General features: G+C 40.1%; 1 protein-coding gene across 5 annotated transcripts in view; it reads right to left on the bottom strand.

Moving 5' to 3' along the window:
* cntn1a (contactin 1a) overlaps nucleotides 1-25,688 on the bottom strand; it is a 65,864-nt gene that overhangs the window by 32,605 nt on the left and 7,571 nt on the right. The window contains exon 1 of one of the 5 annotated variants that reach the window (XM_085412659.1): nucleotides 15,577-15,890. The exons of 2 other annotated variants lie outside the window; for them this stretch is intronic. The gene's annotated coding sequence lies outside the window, so the exon portion shown is untranslated. Of the gene's footprint in view, nucleotides 1-975; nucleotides 1,767-9,354; nucleotides 9,750-15,576; nucleotides 15,891-25,688 lie in introns of those variants that run through there. 2 more of the 5 variants (XM_085412657.1, XM_085412658.1) reach the window with 2 other exon arrangements.

Raw genomic sequence — 25,688 nt, 5'->3', positions numbered from 1 at the left:
TCTGCTAAAGACGGTCAAGATAATGAGACAGGAAACAAATATAACTAAGAACAAGGCCAAGAAGAGAGTCAGCTACCAAAGTAAATAAGGAGCTAACTGAGAGGATGACAAATGAACACAGAAGTAACCATACAGTATAAAAAAATCAGTGGGAAAACTATCACAAATCACAGAGTATCTACAACTCAAACACAATAAGAGCTAAAAGGCTCAAAATGCAAGAGACAAAAGTTTAAAACCATAAATGAATAAACAAAAAGAAACTAAGAAAACAGATCCATATGAGAAAACACCTGAAGATCTGAATAAAAAACACTAAAACATGACATAGGAGGTGATAGGGGAGGATAAATGACACAGAACGAAAGGGGAAAAAGAATAACTAGGCACAAAAAATAAGAACATTTCTGTTTGGGCAATAATTTCTGTGTGATAACAAAGCTTCTTGGTAGAGCTGGGCGATAGAACGATAACGATATGTATCGCGATATAACTTTTACTCGATAGAGAAATTAAGCTATCGCGATAGACCTCGCCGCTCTTGTCCTCTTAAAAAAATAAAATAAAAAATAAAAAAAGGTCAGCCAATCTAAATTAAGTAGCGCAGAGCCGAACCAATCACAGCCGCAGCGTCATGTCGCGTGACTTGTTACTACAGCACAAGTGCCAAGCCGCACGTGTGTTTGTTTGGGAAGCAGCCAGCGGGTAATGGAGGAAATGAGTGTGCCGAAGAGTAAACAGATGATGGTTCCAATGCCGGAGAGATTGTCGAACGGAAGAGCCATAGAAGTTCCGTAGTGGGAAGGTATTTCGGCTATTTCAAGTCTGACAAAAAACAGAGTAGCGTGCACTGTAAATTGTGCCGAAAGCAAGTCTGGAAATACATGCGTCACACTGTGCGCCACGTTATTGTTTCGGTGAAATGAATTTCTACAATACTGTTAATTCTACTCTCTGCAGTGTTTAAATGCTTACATATACACACAGTTACTGTCCCTCCACACATACGACTCGGTTCTGCTTCTATGCCCCAGCTTTGTTTACTTTTTCCCACCGAGGCTTCTAGACTTCTGATTGGCCAACATTTCTGCACGGTTAGGAATCTAGCGCCACCTGCTGCTTTGGCATGTTCATAGCAGCGTTTTCCTTCATTTCTGCCTTTATGTGTGGACGGGATTATTTTTTAAAACGAAAAAGGAAAATCTCCGTTTTCAAAAATACCCGTGTACGTGTGGACGTAGCCTCAGTCTCTGACTGGAAGCGCTAATTCGTCATTCGGCTTTTGTCAGACTAAAGTAACTGTTAAAACTGTTTGAAAAGCTCAGCTATACAACAAGGAGAGATTGAGAATTTCCTTTTAGTTCTCAGTTTATTTGATATTGACAAAAGTTAGTCAGTTTTGTCTGTTCTTCTGTAAAACAAACTAAGATTTATTTTTAGAATTAATATTTTGTTTCTAAGTGGAATTGACAATTTAGTCTGTTTCGTTTGTTCTATTTTGAAACTTAAACGCTTTAGCGGCTGCCTTTTGTGTAGTTTGCAATATTTGCCTTTATTTATCTGAAAAAGTCTCATGTTCCTTAAGTACATCTACCCTGTTGAACTTATTATGGGAAATAAATATTTAAATAAAAACAAGCTGCTGATTATTTCACATTTTACTTGTGAGCAACAGCACATTTAAATCTTACAAATATAGTTATTTGGCTTATATCGTGATAGATATCGTTATCGCCTGAAATGAAAAAAACATATCGTGATATGAAAAAATCTCATATCGTCCAGCTCTACTTCTTGGCAATCAATGTTGTACAGTTGGAAAGCCTTTTCATTTCATCAAGCACTGGAAAGAAATGTAAAAGTGTTTAAAGACAAGAAACAGGAGATTATTAAAAACAGACAACTCCACTACAAGCTCTACAACATTGAAGAAATGCACAAAGAGCTGCAGTTCAAGATTCAAGATACGGAGAAAATAATGAAAGCTTGCAAATAATACTTGACGAAGCACTGCACAGCGCACAGAAATGCAGAGCAAGCTCCAAGACGTGGATAAAAAGCATCAAGCGCTGCAAGTAATGTTTGATGACACGCTGGCAAGGAATCCCAAAATGCTTAAAGAGAAAGAGCAACAGGAAGAAATGCAGAGGGCGATCCAACTTATTCTCCAATACTTGGAGAACAAAAAGACTTTTTTATAATGAAGTCAAGGAAAAAAACCATGGAGCCCAGGAAAATAAAAGGAAAGAAGAAAAGGAGGAACTGGGAAAATATGCAGAGATGCAGTGTAGGATCCAAGAAATTGTGGGGGGAAAAAAACAACAGCTCCAAGTACTCTAGCTTAAAGTACAGGAACGATTCAAGAAATGTAGAAGAGAAATCAGGAGTTACAACACAGCACAGTATAACAGAAGAAGACACACAAGCACGAGGCAAAGAAAATTCAGGAGGAGAAATACAAAGAACTGAAACAAAGCCAGATTTGAAGAACTGGACAAAAGGTTCAAGAAATTCAAGGAGCTGAACACAGAAACAATCGTTTAAGTTAAAAAAAAAAAAAAAAAAAGCAAAAAAAACCCCTGACAGCTCCAGGAACAGTTTCTGAAAAAGAAGAAAAAAGTGCTTCAGGTTTTTCCAGAAGAAGACCTCTGCTGCTTCATCACATAATCATGAACAAAAGCTGCCTTCTCTTCCTCCACCTTATTCCCCATCTCCTTTTTTCACCCCTCCTCTCTCCCTCCATTACCCTCTCTGCCTTTCTCACCTACCTCCACAACCCTCTCCCTCCCTTCTTCACCCTTTTCCCTCTCTCCCCCTCAACCCCCAACCGGTTGCGATAGATGGCCTGGTACTGATGGAGGTTTCTTTCCTCACCATTGCCCATCACCTAGTGCATGCTCATAACGGATTTCTGGGGTTTTCATTCCTCTGTCTCTTTCCTCCTTTCTATCCCTTTCTTTTTGCCTATTTTTCCCTTATACTTTTCCTTTACACCACACTTTTTTCCTCTCTTCTTTTCCACTATCACTCCCAACCTGTTTCTTCACTCCTGAGAACACAGGGTAAGGTAACAGGGGGATAATAAACACAATCAATCATAAAAACATCATACTCTAGAAGTATCTGTCATGGTTTCCTGATCCTCCTGGTTTGACTCATCCTTTTCTCTCTATCACTCTCTATGCTCTCTCTCTCCCTATCCTCTGAGTCTGTGTGTGTGTGTGCGTGTTTATTATTTTTCATTTTTATTATTCAAAGTGTAGTCTTCTTATCACAGCATTACAGTGTCTCTAACGTGGAAACAGAATCACGATCAACTTGTGTCACAGCACATAACAAGTTTAACTAGCCATTTGTCGCCACTACGTGGACCATGACAGTGAAAATTCATCTTCACCACGTCTCTGATTCCCGTCAGCCTCAAAGGCGTCGGATCCTTGAAAGGTTGACACCTGATGATTGGCATTTGGACAATTTCCTGAAGAAACCCTGAGCGCTGGTTAAGCTGAGCAGGCGTCTCGTCTCTTACTCACTACCCCTAAAATCTTAACGCCACGCCACCAGCTCTCAGCCTCATTCCCAGTAACACAATATGAAAAGCAACAGCTGTGTGTTTGTGTGTGTGTGAGGGAACACAAAGAGAGCTTTGACAGAGATAAGAAGCGGAGGAGAGATCACATAAAGGTGGAAAATATTTGGCGTGAAATTGTTAATTCAATATCTTTATTTACTTAAGGGTGTAGAATCAGGTCACACTGGAAATGGTTCATGTGTTTAGAAGAAATTCAAATTGTACTGCCCACAAAACGAACCCACAGGGAAAGAAAAAAACATTTTTACATCTTTTGACATTTTGAGAGCCGGCAGAGTAATAACACAGAGAAAATTCTCCAATTTACTCCACAGTTTTATCTGTCAATCAACCCAAACCTGGAGGCCTCGTCTACACTCATATATTAATTTTCTGGTGTTACAGCACTGAGCATCAGCTCAATACCAGCAGACCTGTCTGAGGTCATTCTGGTTTGGTGAGTGTTGATTAGAGTATAATTGAACATGAGGCAGACACTATTGATTCTTTGTGAACAGCCTGAGGTGTCAGCTGGCAGAGACTCAGAGGTGTGACAGTAGGATTGAGATATCAGCACTCGCCAGACAAATGGAGTCTTATTACAGAAAAACGGATTATGACAGAAGAAAGTGCATGTAATATGGCAGCTTTGCATGACACAAACAAAGCTGGACTTACTGTATGACTAAATGTTTTAATACGCCGACGCATGGCAGGGACGCACACAAAAATGAGCCGCGCCATAAACAGGCAGACGCACTGTAAACCATACCATGTGCACGGTATGCTGGGACATGATGTCCGAGCTGCACAGCTCCTCGAAAGCCGCAGAGAAGGGATTTCATCTTTACGCTGGATTGTATCCTAGCAACACTTTTCAAAAGCACCAGTTTCTGTGCTGTGGGGGTTCTTTTGTGAACGGCAATCAAACAACGCAAACACTCATTTTAATCTAGAACAACACTGCTGTTGTGGAACGAAAACCTGGGGTGCTCTGCTCATCTATTGAAGACATTCATCTCTTAGTGTCAGGGAAAGGCCGAAAACCCGCCGTTTACTAGAACTCAACCTCTCCTCTCTCCACTTTGCAGCTATACTGCTACTGTAGATAGCTGTAACTCATTAATCATAAATGTTCCTAATAGATGCACTTAAGAGATTAGGGGATACCACGAAAAGCCTTCTTATAGCATTCAAGTACAAAGTGAAAGAAGAAGAAGAATCTCATCTACCTCATTAAGAAATGTTACTTGAGTAAAAAACTGTAAAAACACATAAGACTGGTTCAACATGGCAAAACAGCAGACTCTGAAAAACAATATTCGGGCCTCCTTCTCTTTTATCTTATTTCAGCAGCCTGAATGCACTTGATGAGCGCTCCAATCATCACTGTAAATCACAGGACCCCGGACGTCTTCCCCATAAATCATACTTTGGACGTGGCCAGAGCTGCTAACTGTTACTGCTGCAACCAGTGTTGCTTTGCTTTATGAATTTCAAGCACATTCTCTCTCCTTGCTCCTCTTAGGATTCCCAACCTCATTCCACCAAAATCAAATTTTGTCAAGTTACAGTCTTCTTAAGGGCAGATTCTGGGATTTTTTGCTCCAGTCCAATGGCCAATACTGTCTTTTGCTCTTTTTATCACAACCCCACAATTCCCTAAGGGTGCTACTGAAATGGAAGTCAGTGAAACCCCTCCTTTTCTGTGTTTAGCCTGATGTGAGTTGCATAATTGAGTAACTTTTTTTCTCCTTTTTTTAATACTCAGGCAGCCACAGTGAAGTAGGGAGGAGAAATGGACATGGTTACTTTGTGCTCTACAAAGTAACCATTTGGTAGACTTCAAAAACAAGCTCAAATACCATCCACCACCACCCACTCCAGAATACCGCCTCAACCCCCCACCACTCCTTACACATACAATCATAATCACCACCACAATCAGTCATTAACATCAGATTTGCAGTAATCCTACAAGAGGAAGCTAAGACGAGGTTAACTCTGGATTGGTCTTAATCAGTTTGAGAGGGGAAAATGAGCACTGCTTAGACACAGCATCATCTCCTGCAGCATCCCAGTCATGCCTTATTTCACAAGAAAAAAAAACATGTCCTAAATCTAGTAAAGACGAACAGACAAATAAGTGATTGATTGAGGATATAATTAAAAAAAAACAGCTAAATAGAAGATAATTAAATTTATTAGTGCATGTCCTTCAATGTGAGACACTGCTGCTTGTCTGTTCAGTTTTTGGTCGTCCGTGTGCACCCAGAAAGCAGGTTTGTAGTAGGAGGTATGTAGGAGTCCATGCCCTGAACTTCCAAATATATTCTGTGGTTTTGGGCGCCAAGACACCAGCAGAAGTTTTTTAATCATCTGTCTTTAGGGGTGTTTCTTATAGAATTAGGACAACTATAGTTTTATTTCACTACCTAATGATCGTGATGTGCTGTAAATCAGTGTAAGAAATTTAAAACATGATTAGTTGCTTCATTGCCAAACGTAAGATGACAATATTTACGTAACTCTCTTCAGCTGCCACACAAAATGAAAATTCACGCAGACAGCTTGGAGAACCTGCAAACTCCAGCCAGAAAAGGCCAAATGGTGGATTTAAACCCAGGGCCTTCTTGCTGTGAGGGTAATAAAATTTCCTGTCAGTCAGCTTTTTATTTATTCAAAATAAGATAAAAAAAAGAGAGAGAGTTAAGTCAGTTTTCCTTTTAGTTATTTCCTTTTAATTGCTTGGGAACTGCATTTGAACTGTGTGTGCCAGTGTTGGTGCAAATGGCAATGTCAGGCAATAATGTACCTTGATGCCAAGCACAAACGTTGAATGTTTAGTATTTAAGAACAACAAAATTTCAACAACTTTTGTTTTTAATCATGTCATGTAATCTCAGACAGAATGCTCATAACTGTTTTCCCCACATATGCTTTATATTAGGGGTTTAAAAATATCAGATAGATAGATAGATAGATAGATAGATAGATAGATAGATAGATAGATAGATAGATAGATAGATAGATAGATAGATAGATAGATAGATAGATAGATAGATAGATAGATAGATAGAAAAATGTCATCACAGAATAAAGTCATTAAAGGAGAGGAATTATGATGACATAGTGTGACATTGGGTCTGACATCATCTCTGAGAGGCAGCTGTGTCTTTGTCTGCTTTAAGGGGCACTGCTATTTAGTCTCTTTAGCTCAATTCATCCAGAGCCCATGGAGATGTGTGTTTTTCTATTTTAGTTTAATGAAGTCATGGGGTTAGGATTAGAGGTTTTATACATAAACATACAAAATTACATTTACTTTTACTGGTGGCCCACTTAAATAAATGAATAAATGTTTTCCCATCAAAATTCAGACAAGAAAGAGAAAGCAAGAAAGACAAGAACATCATTTAATCTTTTCATCCCTGGTAAGATCATAAAATCTTGAGCAAAATCACACACCAGCTGTAGTCCATTTGTTTGTTATGCTGAATCGGTACAATTTCACCACAGACCAGCGATGATGCATTAGTCTAGCCAATGAATTATTTATGACGAAATCATTGATTTAGATTTCAACTAAGCCATAGACAGCCCATTTGTCTCGTCAACCCCGACACAGAAAGACGCACTTCATATATTGTATCTGTGTGGAAAATAGGACCTTGGCTACAGGTAAAGATGTTCCTGTCTCTGAGGTGCCTAACAGAATGATTCAGTTAAGTACAGCACACAGACAAGGGCTTTCCAAGCCTATTATACAGCAGATAAAACAGTAAGCCCCAAGGCGCACACACAACTACACCTGCAGAAGAAGAAAAAAAAAGCTGCTATCTCTGTGTTTTGTGAAGCATGGACCCCCTGTTGTTAAGCAGGAAATGGTTCGGCACTTGATGGAAAAAATAACTTTATTTTTCAGATTGTAACAGCTTGATTTCTCCCACAGCCAGAATAGAGACTCCTTCCTTTCAGCAGTGTAGGAGTGTAAAGAGCAAGGACGTCTAAAAGCTTCTTTTCAGCAGCTGACACCATGTTTATCTTGTTCCTGCGTTTTAGCAATTAAGCTAACAATGTGCGTTAACTGTTTGTCTGATTATTCACTGATAAAGAAAATGATGCATTCAGATTCAACATCATCTAATTATGAACAACAGTACAGCCCGCAGGGGTGTTCTTTTTGCAAGTTTGAAATCATGTTTCCATTCAATTTAGTGTATGTGTGAGAGACAGACAGACAGAGAGAGAGCACTCTGAATAATGTTATTTTAGCCTCAGAATAATGTAATCCAGCTTCAGATGATACGGTTATGACTGGCTCTCTTGTCTGTCCTCTCGCTTCCGCGCTCTCTCGCCCAACAGAATCTGTCATGCTAATGTAAACTATTTATCTTAACCCCTGCAGTCAACACAATGTCCCCCAACACCACTACCTCCTCCAACCCCCCTTTGGCCACACAGGCTCAGCAACCTCAGCTGACCTGAATATCAATGACTACAGTCTTGAACCCACGAACACTGGAGCTGGCCCGCTGTATGAACTGCATTAACCTCAAATTAAGGAGCGTCTGTAAATTCATGCAAATGGAAGGGAAAAGTGACTCGAGTCATTAGAACAATAACAACTTTTATTTTTGATGAAGCAGCTGTCACTGACAGACCACTCGTACTTAGCAGCCAGCATCTAATGCTGCTCCTGAACGGTGGAACCATGAACCCACAACCTCACAGTGACCTGATTTTTCTGACCTTCTTCTATTTTTGAAAGGGGGAAAGAAGACACAGTGAAAACTATTACAAAAAAAGTATGGTGTCGTATTTGTTAGTCGCCTTCATATAACATAACAGAATATGAATGAATGAATAAGATTGACATCTCCTGCCTGGCACTTAGACGTCACCATTACCCAAAAAAACTTTGGAGATTATTTTTATGTTAATGTAATTAACTGTGATCCAGAAGAGCAATGACCTTTCAATGCAACAGCCACGGCAGAGTGTGATTCGTCCCTCGGTACAGTAGGGTAATGCACGGGGTGAAAGCTTTCAGATGTGTCTTTCCAAGTATGGAAAGTGTGCCACATCATGTATGATAAATTATGTCAAGAAAGGCAAAAGGTCAGAGGAGACGTGCTTTCCATCAAGAAAAGAGTGCTCCACTTAATTACTTCATGCCACATCTGTCCAATAAAGATGTTGGCTAAGCTGTTTCTATGGGAGAGCGCTGACATTCTTTACAAGCTACATGTCTCGGTCCCCATTTACTAATGGAAATATACTGTAGTAAATAACTGTAATTACCTGGCCACAGAGTGTTACTTACACTTGATAAGGAAGCGGTATCCTAAAGTATATGAAGAAAAACAATCAATGCCTTCAAATTGCACAAAGAGAAGTCTCAGAGGATTTTTCTTTTCTTCATTGGCTATAGACAATAAATGGTTATAGAACAATAAGAAGATTAATTTAAGTTCTCATTCATCCTCTTATTAGAATGTGTGGGTCTAACAGTAGACCAGAGATTAACCAGACAAAGGGAATGTTTAAATATAATCATTAAATAAGCCACAAATACCCCGTTTAATTGCATTATAGTGAAGACAAGCAGGGGGTTACCTATTAGTGGAAACCCATCAGCACTCTGTAAGAGTTGTAAAAGACACACAGAAAAACAATTAGGGCATAGTGTGTGTGTGTGTGTGTGTGTGTGTGTGTGTGTGTGTGTGTGTGTGTGTGTGTGTGTGTGTGTGTGTGTGTGTGTGACTTTGCTCAGTGCTTACCTTGCTGCCGAGTGCTATCATGCCAGTGGCTATGTGACGAGATGAGCTACTTAGCGGCCCATGTCCCCATCCCCTCCAACATGCCTGCCAAGTGTCCTAAATACTCTGCTCTATTGTCTGCCTCAGAAACAAGCAATCCTGCTGGATGGAAGCACTCTCTCTCCAAGGTGCAAAGGAGGAGGGAGGGACGATAAGAAAAGAAAAGGCCAATTCCCCGAGCAGGACAGGGAGCCATGCAAATGGGACGCCAATGAGAAGAAGCCTCCCTGCAGTGAGAACGCTTCACAGAGGGGTCTTCTCTTCTCACTGTGGCCTGGCTGTGGTTTAATCTCTTAAGCCCTCTGGTCCCACTCACAGATACGTGTTGAAACACCCACACACAGACACAGAGAAATACAAATTGATACAACATTCACTCGTCGACTTTGCTCCATCATTAGCCTGGCAGGAAGCCACACATATCATCAGCGCTGTCATAATCACCCCCTCTTTACTGTCAGAGAGAAAGTAAAGGTAGAAAAGAAATCAATAAAACACAGGCTTCACTCAGAGACGCAGGACCAGCACAGTGGAGATAAGACATGAAGGTGTGTTGTTGCATGTTTGCTGTAAACTTGATGTAATTCTCCCAATCCAAAGCAGATTTCTAATATATATATTTATATATGTAGCAGAATGGCAACAACAATTTGGCTATTCTTTGAATTCTTTGAACTAATCTCCACACGTTAAAAAGAAAACACAAGAAAGCAATCACTTGGGAAAGGATTAAGTGTTCTTAGCTTTCTTTTACCTACACTAGCCACAAGATTAATTCTTACTTATAATTCCTCCAGTTGGTAAAGTTATTAAGCATCGCACAAATGTAAACTGGGAGTCATCTGACCTCCAAAATGTAAAACTACGAATAAATGATTGAACCTGTCACTGTGCTTTATCTTTCAAACTGATCTTTACAAACCAGATGCAATATAAGTAAAATAATTATCTGATGTTATCTGATGTGTGTTTACTTTGGAAACAGATATAAAAAGGACATCGTGATTATACACTAGGAATGTGGAACGTGTGTATCATTTTAAATCGTCTTATATTTGTGAAAAATAACTGCAATGGAGAAGTAAAGCTGGATGTATAACTGCTGGATAAACAGAACATATCTATATCTATCTATACATTTCTCTTACTGTAAATACTAACCGCTTTATTATGTCCTTAGTACATAAAAATGTCAGCACTTTTCTCCTGTAACTAAAATAATAACTTTAAAAGTTTAGGGACCACTTTACCGCGTCCTGGAGGGGAAAGAAAGAAAAGCTAAAATAAGTAATGTGCCTTTTGCAAACCTCTTCAGTGGAGCTACTCATGAGCAAACTGCAAAAGGATGATATATTATTCAGCTCTTCCCAGCTGTGAGTTTTTCACTCAGCCTGTGGGGGGTATAAGGTTTTTAAGTGCAATCTATTCTATTTAGGGGACAGGAGGCAGCAGTGTTATACAAACGCTCACACACTGCCTTTGGGTTGCAGTAACCAGGAAGATGCTGAGCAAGTGTTACAGAGCAGGGATTTGGTCGAGGGGATACCAGAAGGTTTAAGAAAGGTTTAGCCTCGTGAGGCTCACATAATAAATTCATCTGAGGAAGCTTTCAGTCTGTATCACCACAGCAACTAGATGCATTGTATGAAAATGCTAAAAGGAAAAAAATAAAGCTTTGCAGTGGGACAACAAAACTCTGAGTAATGGACTGATTAACCTTATTGAATTTCATTAAAATCACACAGAGGCCTCGAATCTTTCAATATGCTAAGTCACCTTAAATATGGGGTTCATTAAACTTTCATAGGTTATTATGGAAAATAAGAGAGCAAGCAACAGGAGAAATGTATTTTAGTGTTGGAAATGCACTTACAGTAGAATGTACCCAATGAAATCAGGTATCGATGGTACAAATGTCTGCACTAATCCTTCAAATCATCATAGCAAATGGAGCAGTTCAAGAGAGCTCCAGATGATGCTTGAGACCAAACCCAGTCTAATGACATCCATTAAGATGAAGCAGACGGTCCCTGAAAAAGTCAGGAGAATTGTGCAAAGAGGTGTAAAGTACACCTTCTTACTTTTAGCAAGCACTTTACATCTGGTCTTAAATCATGAGCTCCCTGACTAATCAATACCAATGCAAATCTCTCAGAAGGAGAGCATGTGGAGCAGAGCACAGAATGCAGTGGCAAAGCATAAGCCTTGTGTCTGGCTGGATTCTGCTTTTTCTTTCAGCACGATTTACCCAAGACTTCTGACTCAGCAGAACCCCGCCGGTGACGGGAATAAAAGAGGATCATTCCCCACCTTCTGTACATGCTATTAGAGATGCAGTATATTCAGTTTATGCCATTTAACAACACTACTCTGACCAGAATGGACAAATTTGCGCATTTACAGGTATTTGTGTCTACATTTGTTTAGGTAGATATATTTCTCAGATATCGGATGGTTTGCTGTGCATTATTTTCAGAAAACCTGGCAGCTAATTGGACAACTAATAGTGCAATGTTACTCCCTCCTGAATAGATTAGGGAGGGGGTAATGTTGCATTGCTCATATCATCTTCCTTTTTGTGACCTATTATTTGTTTTTCACTATTGCAGAACATACTGTTGAGTGATTGCTGTGGCAGTTTAAAACACAAAGAGCCACACACACAATTTACACACAATGACTGAAGCCTGAAAAAACAAATAACAGATTTTCTTGTGTACGGAAAGCTTAAACAGTAAAATCCAATATCACACTTCATGCACATGAAGGTGGATTTCTTTTGAATAAATCAAACTGATTCTAATGTGTGATCATCAGCAGTGAAATTAAAAATCATCTGCCGCAATTAGTAGTTATCTGCACTTTATGGTCGCAGATCATGCACACTGGATATTTGTGCAAATCAATAAATCACTCAACTCTACTATCTTAAAATAATATGTTGATAACATCCACTAGATTAAAGTATTTTGCACTGGAGGACGACATCCAGCTGTCATAAAAGTCACTGCCCTGATTTATCCATCTCTATGAACATGTTTGATGGTTTGATGTGGTGATGCATGCCAGCAACACAATGAGCAGAATGGACGCATGGAAGAGAGAAAAAAGAAAGACACAGGTGACACTGTTCATTTGTCTTGTGAACAGTGTCATTTTTGTACTACTGCAGAAACCTCATACAGAGAAGTAGGGCTCAATGAACATTTTTTTATTGGGTTTATCCATGTGATTCCCACTTTGAGCTGCAAGCAATGTTTAACTGATTTTATTCCCACAAACATCCTTTCGTCCTTCTTTGGCTTTGATATTTGTGCATGTGCGTGCTGATGAACGGGCTTCGAAATAAGGCACAATATGTGTTTAATCAACACTGTATTATTCAGTAAGAAGTGAAGTATTCGTTTGTGTACTACTTGTCAAGAACAGGTCTGTGAAACTGAGTTTATTGGCCTAATACGTACATAAATAAACCTATAATAGTCCAATAGTCCATGCTACAGTATTGTTTGATCTGAGCTCGTTTGACAGATTGCATGCAGATATACAGCAAAAATGTAATGTGAACATCAAACATCTACTCTCTGAAAGATAAGTGTACGATTACACTCATCAGCCAGACACTGTCCACCCTAGTTAAGTATACAGTTAAAAGGTGATATGCAAACTTTTGTTCTGTTGAATATGCACCCATATAGTAAAGGAGGATTGCGTAACTTTTCTCTTAACATGACTGTCACTTACCCGTGCATGCACCTTGCACAAATGCATAAATCAGGTTTGGAAATTGCTCAGGTCCTGCTGTCCTATATAAATGTCCTTTTAGTCAGTTGTTAGCTGGTTGCCTGGCAATGTGATGGCATCATAAAAAGCATTTAAGTAAAGGCATATTCAAGTCTTGCACATTAATATATATCAAAACTGAACTGGAAAAATAGAATTGAACTAAACTGTGATGAATTGATAAACTGAACTGAATTACACTGATACAGTGTTTTTATAAGGTTTTATGGGAGCATAAATGCTAAAATAAAAACTGGTCATTTTAGCCCTCTGGGAGACGGTTGCTAGGCAACATGTTGATGTCATAATATCAGATACTGAAAAGACCCTCGATGAGACTAAGATGTAACAGTTTGCCAAGTCTGGTTGCTCAACTCCTGACTGTGTAGGAGGAGTTCATGGGAGAGACAGACTGAGATTTGGTGTATTAAACTAAGATAATGGTAACAGAGTTCCACTGCTGCTGTTCGTGCTTTATGGATATAAGAACCGGCAACAATACAGTCTCTCAAATGCTTAAACTGAAGCCAACGTAAATTACTCCTGATTACTCAGATATGGTTCCTCCTTAAAAACCTTTTAGTACTTTTGCTTCTGTTCTCTTTGAGTCATTCAAAGAGAACAGAAGCACAATGAACTGCCCAGGTTTTGACTTAGGAGAAGGGACTACTTGGGCCCACTCTGCCCGAAAGAGCTTTTGTGTGCATGTTAATGTGAGTAGTGTCGAGAGTTTAGATAAGTAAGGTTCCTTGGAAAAGATGTTCAGCTCTTGTTGCGTTTGTTTGTCAGGCAAAGAGTTGGATTACTCCGATTGCTGGATAGAAAATGAAATTATTATTATTATTATTATATTATTATTATTATTATTATTAGTAGTAGTAGTAGTAGTAGTAGTAGTAGTAGTAGTATATATATTTTTTAAAATCTGGATCTGTGTGAGACAGACACTATCTATCTATCTACATATACATTATCATAGATATATACCTTTTTTTTTTCCTGTAGACTGTGACTTTATGAGCTGAGTTATGGCATCTCAGAACTAGTTTTGAAGTCTGTCTGGAAATGAAAGGTGTCTTTCTAAACAGCCACGATGAACGAGTAGTTTGAAGTACGGCGCCCTGATGCATTTTCACCTCTGCACAGCTGACGAAATTTTACAGCAAACGGTTGACACACTCAAGGTGTGTGGCGAGGGGGTTCCTAACACTAAAGGTTAACATATCTAACAGAACTATAATCCTACACCCAAAAATACTACAAATTTGCTTCATCAGGATTATGTATTTATGTAGTTTAAATCATTTTCAGCAGCAGCCTGATAACCAATCAGGAAGCAACCTCAGAAGTCAGATTTTGACAGAAATATTGTTAAATCCAGACCAGTGAATGAAATCATGTTATTCCTGCCCTCATTTAACTACAGCATAGCAAAAAACAACAGAAAAACAGAAATGGGTTTCTTATGTTTTTAATGATTGGATGAATGTTGAATGTTTGGCTGCTTGAAAAGATTTCTACTGTAGTACCTTAACCCACTGATTAGAAAACCATATGCACATGCAGGTGTGCCACACAAAGATGCAGAAATTGAGCTAGATGGTGGACTCTTACCACGGGACCATGCAAGCTATGAAGCAGTTAGAACTTTGTTTAAATACAATAATGTGTTTAGAACAATGCATATCAAGGGCAAAATACATATACAATACATATTTTGAGGTGGCTGTTGATTTAATAGGCATACCAAGACCCAGCATATCAAAGATATAGCCTTAATATGAATATATCAAGCACGTTTCATATAATGCAATATGATGTAACAGTCATACACACACAGTAAAAAAGAAATAAAGCAATGAATATTTATTGTAATATTAGCCCAAAGATGCATAAGAAAAGTAATGCCTTAAGTAAGAAATGTAAATAAGACAAGCCCCAGAAAATCATCTGTGCTGAACTAACAAATATAAATATACAAAAGAAGGAGACAGTGTGCAGAAAAGGACACAGACACTGTGGGTGCTGGATACACAACCACTTTCCTTATACCAACTTACAAACTCCTGTACAGTCCCACACATACACATGCACACACACACATACAACGCTTCAATAGGTTTATCCTTTCAGTGTGCAGCACTGCAGTGTTAGGTAGGATGCTTCATTCTGAGAGGCAGATAATGAGCTATTCCCTCTGCAGAGGACAGAATCCCAGAGCCAGCAGAGCTCAGCAGTGCTACATGCTCCCTCTCTCACACACACACACAAACATAAGTTGCAATAAGCCAAAAAAAAAAAAAAAAAAAAGCCAGCAAAACTTCCTAACTCTAAGCACTCCTCTGGCTCCACCACACAGTATACACACAAACCAAACACTGAGCCTACTCTGCCACCCACCTCTGTTCTAGAGCGCACAGCTCTGAGGCACACAGAGACCCCAACACGCTTGCAGGTACAGTCCCGTTAGCTTGAGTTGGCAGCAGTGAAGCCGGCTGTATATATTCCTGCCTGAGGATAAACTGCTAGTGCTGGCTACCAACCGCTGTCATGGCATCCTGGACCCCTTCTATCACAGGCACTCAGCAGCGCAGAAGCCCCCTCCATCGCATACACAAATGTACACTGAGCTTTCAAATCAAAGGGCTCCCCAGCTGTGACCTCACATCACAGTGGAAAAGGAGGAGGATGCGGGAGAGGAGGGGCTGTTTGTGGAGTGTTTTTGCAGTGATATTTCGGGCTGATATTGGTGTGTGTGGCCAGAAGGTATGGCAGCCACAGCAAGAAGGACAAAATTACCACAACAAGGAAGAAAGAGGAGGAAGACTAGAGCATGTACCACGGGGGAGGATGCAGCTGTGAGGGGGGAAGAAAGAACAGTTGTTACAAACAAAATGTTTGCTGCAAAGGTGGTGGCATGCTGTGGGAGGGAGGGAAGAAGACAATTTAATTTTGATACCTGTGAGGGCTGCGTCCATTCCCACAGCTGGACATAAACTTTACAGTCACACTGGAAGAACAGCATGAACCAGCCTCACAGAGGGAGCAAGTGCAGCAAAGAAATAAAAAAATAAACAGAAGCCATGGCACATTCAGTGGCTCCACCTTATGCCTCATCCACTCACCCACTCTGAATGAGCTCTTCCTCATGTTGTTTACTTTCTCTTTTTCCCGCTTCCTCATCCTGTTTTCCATATTCTTCTCCCTCTCCTTTAGCCCAATCCACATCTATCATCTCCTGTTTTCTCCATCCCTTCACTTCTTCTCTCATCCATAATGGATGGTTTGAAGATATCCTCTTCCTGTAGTGGACCCTGGTCCCTGGTGCCAGTCAGCCTGTATTGATTATTGCACCAGAGGAGTCATCAAGGCATAGATAATAGGACTTAGAGTTGCACTAAATCTTCTGCATCGTTCCCCTTCCCCCTTCGAGGAGCTGGTCCATGTTTTTCTGTCTTCTACTGTCAAAATGTACATGAATCTAATTAGTAAGTGCGTTCACTGGCTTTGAATGAAGCCAGAGAACGCACAGTGCATTGGTCTGGATTATACAATCAGAAACAATGCAAGACACACAACTGTTTATGCTCAGTTTTCACCAAAGTAGCGCACAAATTGTGTCTTCCTCTTGGTTATATTTGTGTGCCACAGTCTGACGCATGCCACATTAAGGTTCATTAAACAGGATATCTCCTCTGTGCTCTGGCCAGCCTGTCTCTCCTTTGACCCAGGCCTTCATATATAGGTCAACAGTGGCATTCAAGTGACTGATGTATGTCACAAGCACAATACTGCTCTTTTTAGGACTGGACATGCAGTCAGTCACGCCCTGCAGCATTATAATGTAACAATACGTAGGGCAAATCAGAAATCTAAAGGGATATCTGTCGTTCTCTTCCTGCACCACCTCCTTACAGGAAGGCTTGGCGAGTTGTTCTTGGTACTCCAAGAAGTGTTGAATCTTGAGTAAACATAGTAGGGCTTCATTAAATGGAGCAATTTTCATGCTCACTGAGCAAAATGCATACAATGCAACGTGTGTGGCTAAATGCAAGAAGACAGAAAGAAATATGCCTGGAAAATAACTTTTCGAGCACACGTGATAAACTTTGGGTGTCATGTGAAGGAAAAGTTAGACGGACATAAATGAAAAGAAATGACATGGTAGCTTATTTTCATACAGCATCTTTGTAATAGAGTGAGTGTCGTTTATTTGTATAACAGCAGCAATAACATCAGCAGTACACTGTGTATATTTGGAATTCATAAGAGAAGCCCTTTTAAGATAAAGTAGTCATATAGGATTACGTTTTATTATACATAAATACAGTTGTATAACAAGGCCAGAAACTTGGTTTGAACTATAATGTGAAGAGGTGATCAAGTGATACGATTTGATAACTTTTTAAATTAACCTTAGATAAATACATACCTATAACACTTCTTATTCAAATTCCAATTCTTTCTTCATTATATATATTCCAAATAACAAAAATCTGGGACACAATAAATGGAGAAAATGGGCTAAAATGTGATTTTTAACCAGCTGACGTTGTGGTTAAGTGGCCAGTTGGCTACACATTTGGTTCAAGTCAGCCGTGAGGTTACTGTACCTGCTGTTCCTTCATACAATAACTCCAAAATGCTACAAAAATGAGTCATTTATTTAATTGAAATTAATATGATACAGGACTTAGCAATATAACATCTGAAACCAGTAATGTTGACATTCGATAACTTTTTACCATATTAGCTGTTTATTATTTACCACTTAACTGAATATTCAATTTAGCTGCAATGTGAAAACAACATGCACATTCACTCCAGTGTAATTAGCTTTTTAGTGTGACACAAATTACTTCATGTATCAGGATTCAAACTGAGCCAAAATGAGCCTTTATAAAACAAAACATTGAATGCAATACTTTCAATTTCAATTATTAATATTAATATAGCACAAAATCACAACAACAGTTGCCTCAACTTACTTTATATTATAAGAGGAAACATATGCATTAGAAAGAAAAACCTCAACAATCAGATGACCCTCTAAAGCAGGGGTGCCCAATCCCGGTCCTCGAGAGCTACCGTCCTGCAGCTTTTAGATGCATCCTTGTTCCCACACACCTGAATCAAATGAATGGCTTGTTATCAGGTCTTTGCCAAACATGATGGCATGCTGAAGAGATCAAACCATTTGATTCAGCTGTGTTGGAGTAGGGATGCATCTAAAAGCTGCAGGATAGTAGCTCTCGAGGACCGGGATTGGGCACCCCTGCTCTAAAGCAAGCATGTGGTGACACAGTGGAAAGGAAAAACTTTCTTTTAACAGGAAGAAACCTTTTTGTGATTGTAACAGTGCGATTTTGCTGTTATTGTTATGTAAATCTATATTTGGACCAGCAGTGTTCATGAGAGTGGGGGAGCCCATTTAGTAGCGTCTCTCTCATGCACAAACATCCTTACAACAACACAGAGACCCAGAGGAGCAAAGCGATTAGCAGCAAAACGAGTACTCCCATTGCCTTGTGGCAATCGAGCATTTTTTCTGGAGTGGAAAAATTGGTCTGACACGTCAGCAAACAAGGTCATAGCGCAGAACACAGGTCCCATGTTTATGCTGCCAAGTGTTCTGTCAGCTTGAAACTCCTTCTCTATCTTTCTCTCCCCGCCTCCCTCAGTGCAGAAACGGTCAAAGAGAAACAACTCTAATCTCTGCCACAACAGCAGAATAGGCAAGTGGACAGCCTCTAACGAGAATAATAACTGTACACCAAAGCATTAACCCGACTCACAGAAAACAGCATCACCAGATCACTCCTCCTTTTTCTATTCACAACCAGCCTCTCGATGTTAGGCTTTTCTGTGTTCATTATTCTCGTCTTCTGAGAAGACTGTGTGAATAAGCTGCAGGTGAGATCTGAGCAGAGGAGTTTTGAAGTGGGGCTATTAGCAGAGACTTTTCTAATGTGTGCGCGATGGCTGTTATCTTCAACTTGGGTTGCAGAAGTTTGATAGAGTCAGACCAAAGAGTCCTCTTCTCTATACACCGCTTAATTTCTGTATTTTTCTTCAGCTTTAAAGGAGAACCTCAGACAATCAAAACTGAGCGATTGAGTGCGTGGGTGGACGTGTGTGAATGTGTAGTATGCTTAAGTTCAAGTTTGCTGAAGACTCCAATGATCCCTCACCTCAATACTTAAGTGGACTTTTTCACAACTGGCAAAAGTTATTATGAAATGTCAGACAAAAATATACCTGTCAAGCACACAAGGCCAAAATGACTATTGAGACTCAATGCGAATCAGTGAATGCTGCAAGTAAGGCAGGTACTTCTTACTGTAAAAGATAAAGCGATGCCTTTGCGGACAGGTTTGTGAGACACCAGCCAATCACTGGCATTTATAAATCAATTCACACTCATTATAATACTCGGAGTAATCCCTGGGAAACAGAAACCAACAGGAGCTCAATCGATGTTTGTCAGAATAGCTCTGATGAATCAAAGACAGTGGATCAGCCACCCAGTATTGATTCGCTACCCATACCTTAGCATCACTCCTAAAACCCATTGACACCAGAATTAGCATGATTAGAACAATTTATTTCTTCCTGTGCTTCTATTAGTATTTCTGGTTTTACAGTTTCTCACTGAGATCTAAAGCTTATCCTCGTGAGTTGTAACAATTGTCTTATTCTGCATTTCTACAGTCAGTAAAGCTGGGGGGGGGGGGGGGGGGGTTTAGAGTCTCAATACTTTTGGACAAAAATGACTTTTTTCAAGCTCATTCCTGCGTGTTCAAGACAAGCAAATTAAAAATTATTATTTGTGCCCAGGAATTAGCCACAGTGAATTCATGTCCCTTAGCAACACAGTGAAATGATTTAGCAGGCAGTGGAGTGAAGCACTTATTGTTGTGTCAGTTCTCACAGCATGCTGATTGATCTAAACCCACCAGCCTGACAAGATGGATTATTGGATGATCGTGATCAAACAAGTCTTGCCAGAATCTAGATGCCTCATATAGCAGGGACTTACTGACAACGGGAAAGTCATAGTCATCGTCTTTATCTAAAATCAGAGGGGGTCTTGCTAGTTCTCTCAAAAAGACTATGTGAAATGGTCCCCCTCTTCAGTTTACTGAACAGCAGTGCACAGTTTACTGTGCATTAGTGTAATGTACAGTTTGTCTCTTACTCACTGACCAATTACGAGAAGCCCTCTGTCTGCATTATACCCCATGCGCCATTAAGAAAAATTCCCTTGTGGGTTTATATTGGTTTTATTATTACAATATTACAGTGTAGTAATATTGTGATAATAACATACAAGCTATATTTAATGTACTACTACAATTATGTTTTCAATACATCAAGACCCATGTATTTTGGATAGCAATCAGTTAATACAAATCCCACATATATACTCAAGTCCTTCCCAATCAGTGGTGGGTTGTTGAAGAATTCAGGATGAGCACATTTACACTTTTTAAATATTTTTTTTATATTTTTTATAATCTCTGCAGAATATATCCCTGTAGGGGAACCTATAGCCACAGCTTCACCCATATTCTTATGCCAAACCCCACAGCCACATAAAGACTGCAGAAGAATAAATGAAAACAGGAAAGGCAGACAGGGGCAACAAATTCATGCCGAGTGTGGACGTGCTCAAGCGTTGGGAATGATAATTTAATTTGTTGAACCCATTGTGGCTCCCACTGCTACTGTAGCTTTGATGCAAAAGGAGCCCATTTGCCAAGGGCAGCGCAGAACAATTTGCAGCTTTAAGTCACCAGGACCTGCAGAGATTTGTTTACTTCTAATATTGCCTATTTCCATATTTCTCTCCAAGGCGGATGTGGATGGATGACAGATTATTCCAGAAATTGAAAAAGTAAGAAACAAATCCCTTGGCACTCTCTTTCTGAGCAGCACTGGTGCCTGTTTGTCTGGACCACAGTAAGAGGTTGGGGAGAGCACACGCTCAGGCCTAACAAGATCTCTGGTATAAAAGACACATGCTGAGTTGTTTACTTTGGTGACTTACCGCTTAACGATTCATTAAGCCAACTCAGACTCAATGAATCCCAAATGAAACATCATAATGCCAAGTTGGGTAGAAATGTAAACACCCTGCAATCTTGCTGATAAATAAGTCATTAAAAAGTGAATGAGGACATGAGATACCCATAAAATATGCTTCCTTGTACGACACTGCATTTATATGATGAAAGGATTTTCTTAAGATTAGAGATTTCCCTTTCTGAAATTTTTCCAAAAGCATTTCAGCTCAAACAAGAGGCCCAGACACCTCCTCCAGAGTTCAAAGTAGACAAGACAAAGCTGGCTTTATTATTCCCTTGACTTCCATTTACTGTATTGGCCTGTGCCGATGCTTTTAAGCAGCGGCATGGATATTCATGCCTACTCATCAGGAAGTCTTCCCTCACGACTTGTGCCACTGCAGGCTCTATGGTCTCTCTCAATGGGTGCATTTGTGTGTGCAATAATACACACCTGTGACTTGGCACTCGAGCACCCTGTTGCAAAAAACAGTCAGCATGAACCCTCATTCAGATTGCTAGAAATCTGAATTTGACAACTAAGACATGCAATGCTTGCAGACCATCCGCCATCATACAGCCCACATGTTCACGTCCGGAACTGTAAGCATACCCGTTCACTTGTGTTTACTGTTGAGCACATGGCCACAGTCAGATGGCCTGTTGGAAAGCAACGTGTGTGCCGACTGACAATGAGAACAGTCTGGGCAAAGACCTGAGTCATTTGGTGCCTCTTTGGCCAAGTAACACCATGTGATCATGGCTCACAACACAGAACAGGTGCCCACTTACAAAAAAACCCTCAAAGAGACGGTGAAAGAGAGAGAGAGATGCAGCAAAAAGAATAAGCGCTTAGATCAATGTCAGACCACAAAAGGTATATTTCTGCAGCGTGGACTAAAATCCTCAAACCCAAAATTGGTAAACCATGACACTAGTTGGCTATGTCAGCACGAGTAGGTGCAGATGTGTGGGAGCTCTCTGGCGTTCAGATCACCAGATTATCACTTTACATAAGGAAATCATCTCTTCCCAAGTACAAAGCTGTTTGTGCACAGTCCAACTGCTATTAAAGATAAGGCTCAGACAACCCACGCAGCTACAGATACAGCATTTCCAATCAAGCTGGCTTTCCCTCAAGTAGCAGCAAAAAAACCCTCTAAACTAGGTTACAAGACTATATGACGCTTCAAACAAATGCTTTGTTTGACTCCCTTGCATTTCTGCACACCTACATCTTGCTGGGCTTTATCCATTCCTGTGTGGCAGCATATTTCTTAAGACTCACGTGGACTAACTTAGCATTTATTCAGCTTTTTTTAAACTACTGATATTTATATAATGCATAATTACTCATAACAGTTTACTGTTTACTAGCCATATTTCAAGAAATTCACATGAAATGACAAAAAAAAGAGTACTGATCATATTAGTTTGACATGTAAACAATATTGATTGTTCACTTCAACACTAACCCCACCCCCCACCCCCGCCTCAGTCATATAGGACACCAGTGTTTTAGCTTGTCTTCTTATCCTCTATTGCAAGGGAGTTAAACAGAAGTCCAACTCCTCATCTTTCTATCCTTTGTGGACACAGTGGGGTTTTTTTGTGGCTGTGTGTACAGGATTGTGTGCTTTCTTACTGTGACACTGCACCCTTCACTCTGTCTGTCCTCCACACACTGTGGCCCTGTATGTGCAGCATGAGTGGAGCTGTGTGTTGTAGATAAGAGTCAGAGTATGGCAACTGTGGTGTGGGGCACGTGTGAAAAGACCACCAAAAAAAAAAAAAAAAAAAAACAGGGGGGGATTTAGCTGTCTTTCTCCCAGTCAGATTCACCTCTGGGTGCCCTTTCCTCCACACACTGCCATTACATCGTCCTCATGAATAATCCAGCCTGTGACACTATTCTGTGCTATTCTACTGACACATTTCACCATGAGGCTCAACACATGCAGTATGGAAGCTGTCCACTGCAGTGCCCTAGTGAACTACGACTTCCACGCTGTGTATGATGTACAACTTATTTTCGCTCATGATGTGAGAAATATTTTGCCGGAACCTTCCTCTGTCTAGACAGACGATAATCAGCTGTATCTTCACCCGTTTATTGTTCATTTGAATTCCATTACAGCAAGGCTGAAATGAGCAAAAGTAGAATAACATATCTTTAATTAAAAGCTGACTGCCCCTTCTCTGTCTCTCTTTTTTTCCTTTTCTCTCTCAACCACTCTCACTTGGATGTCTTAGCGAGCACTAGTCTGACTCATGACAATTAAAAGAGAGGCCGAGAACACCGAGAAGGCATGTGTTATTCTTCACGGGGCAATATTGGCCACTTATTCTTGGGGGCAATTTGTTGTTGCTAAGGAAAATGTGAGAATAGTGTCAGCAGCATGAATTAGCAGATTGCAACAGAAGCTCCTCCAGCTACAAACTCAGCCAAGGAAAAGGATGTGGAGGATAATTAGTGCACAAGTTGCACGCATAAGTCAGACACATTTCCCAGAACGCTGGTTTTCAGATCTGAATAATGATATGCCAACTTAAAAGAACAACTTTTGTTTAGGGACATTTTAGAGTAATTCGTCGGAAGCTATTAGTGCTGCTGTATTCTACCGTTAGTGCTATGAGAAAACATGACGCAGGTTGTTACATCACCTTGTGAGTTTGTGAGCCAAATGTGACAATGTCGAGCCAGTGAAATAGTGCGGCCCTGATGTGTCAGCTGGCACGGCAAGGACTTATACAAAGAGTACACTCCTTGGGCTAGGAAAGACTATATAAGCATTCTTTGACTGCTTTTATTCACACTCATTAGCTATGCAGCAAGGGGGCTGATTTGAGACCCTTTGAGAGGATCCAGAGAAACCAGGTCTGTTAGTGTGAAATGGAAAACCGACCTGTTTGTCAGTCTCACCTACACCGAATGCTAATGCTGCTCTCATCAATGGGCTCTTCATGCAGAGATCCAGCCGAGGACATAGGAACTAGCACCAGTAAAATACAACCACAGGGCAGCACAGCAAAGGAGCCAGAAGAGGACAGTGGCGTGCCACAGCCCGCAACAGCTACAGCTTTTATCTGCGGTTACACTGATCTGAGGAATGAAGGTAGAGATCCAACTGTTTTGTTCTGTTTCTCATAATGCCTTCAGCAGCCCTTCACTCACTGCCTCTTTCTCCTTCTGCCATTTACATTGCTTGAGAGAAGGAGTGAATAACAACAGGCTTTCAAAACAATTCTAAAGTGTTAAATCAATACAGACAAGCTCCGGTAAAAATAAGTAACAGTAATATACAGCCAGAAGGCCTGAAAGGGAACACAACACTGGATTATAACTTTTAACCGATCCTCTTAGTGAAGAGCTCTCTGTGAGAGGCAATTACGGCATCCAGTGAGTGATTTTAAACATACGTAGCATGGTGCATAATTTAAAAAATATAACCTAATGGACATACAACTCGAGTCAGAGGTTTACATACACTCATCATGGGCATGATTATTATGGCAGTTTGTGGGCCTTCTGGATTCTTCTGGATTTATTTGACTTGTTTGGCTTGACATATTGCACCACTAATATTGGGTTGAATGTCCATTAGCAACTTGCACCTCGACCAGATGCTTTTGGTATCCATCAACAACCTTTTAGCATAATTCTGGTTGCATATTTGAAAACTCTTCTTGGCAGAATTGGTAGAATTCAATTAAATTAGTTGGTTTTTTTGGAGATCAACTCTACTTTGAAGTCCACAAATTTCCATTAGGGCAAAGGTCAGTTGAGGCTTTGAGACGTCCATTCCAGAAGCTCAGTTGGGCATTTATAAGCAACTGCAATTTGCCATTATCTGACTCAGACTTTGGCATTATGTAGAAGTCGAATGACCTCCCAAATCGACTTCACCTCAAATTAACAGCTAAAACAACAGCTATAATTGAAACTTACGCACAACTGGGTGTTCCAACAGGACAATGAACCCAAACGCATATCAGAATTGGTTTTGGAATGGGCAAAGCAGGCTAACATTAAGCTGCTGAAATGGCCTTCCCAAAATCCCAAAAAATATTCAGCAATAATTATATGAGAAACTTGTTGGTGGCTATCAAAAAGATCTGGAGCAAGTATGTGCAACTTGCAAAGGTACATTTAACCTAATATTTAGGGCCGAGGTTCACTTTTGGCTCTGTAATTATACTTTTAATCCTATGTGGATTAGAGAAAGTGCAAAAATAATTTTCAAACTTGTTCAAAGTCTTATCTTTTTTAAAGCCATTAAGGATGTCTCCTGTACAATCATTTGAAATCAACTTGAAACAAAACACTAAAAAAACCCAGAACTACCATGACATTGATGTCCATGATTGCATGTATAATTTGACCAAAACTTACAAATTAAATTTAATAGCAGTGAAGATGGAAATAGAAAGCCACAATTCATATGT

This window comes from Rhamphochromis longiceps, linkage group LG7 (genome assembly GCF_057381845.1).
Source record: "Rhamphochromis longiceps isolate RC_006_pf linkage group LG7, R_longiceps_female_GT1.1, whole genome shotgun sequence".
Classification (NCBI taxonomy): domain Eukaryota; kingdom Metazoa; phylum Chordata; class Actinopteri; order Cichliformes; family Cichlidae; genus Rhamphochromis; species Rhamphochromis longiceps.
The sequence above is the reverse complement of the archived record's forward strand: the minus strand, read 5'-3'. Positions and strand labels throughout refer to the sequence as shown.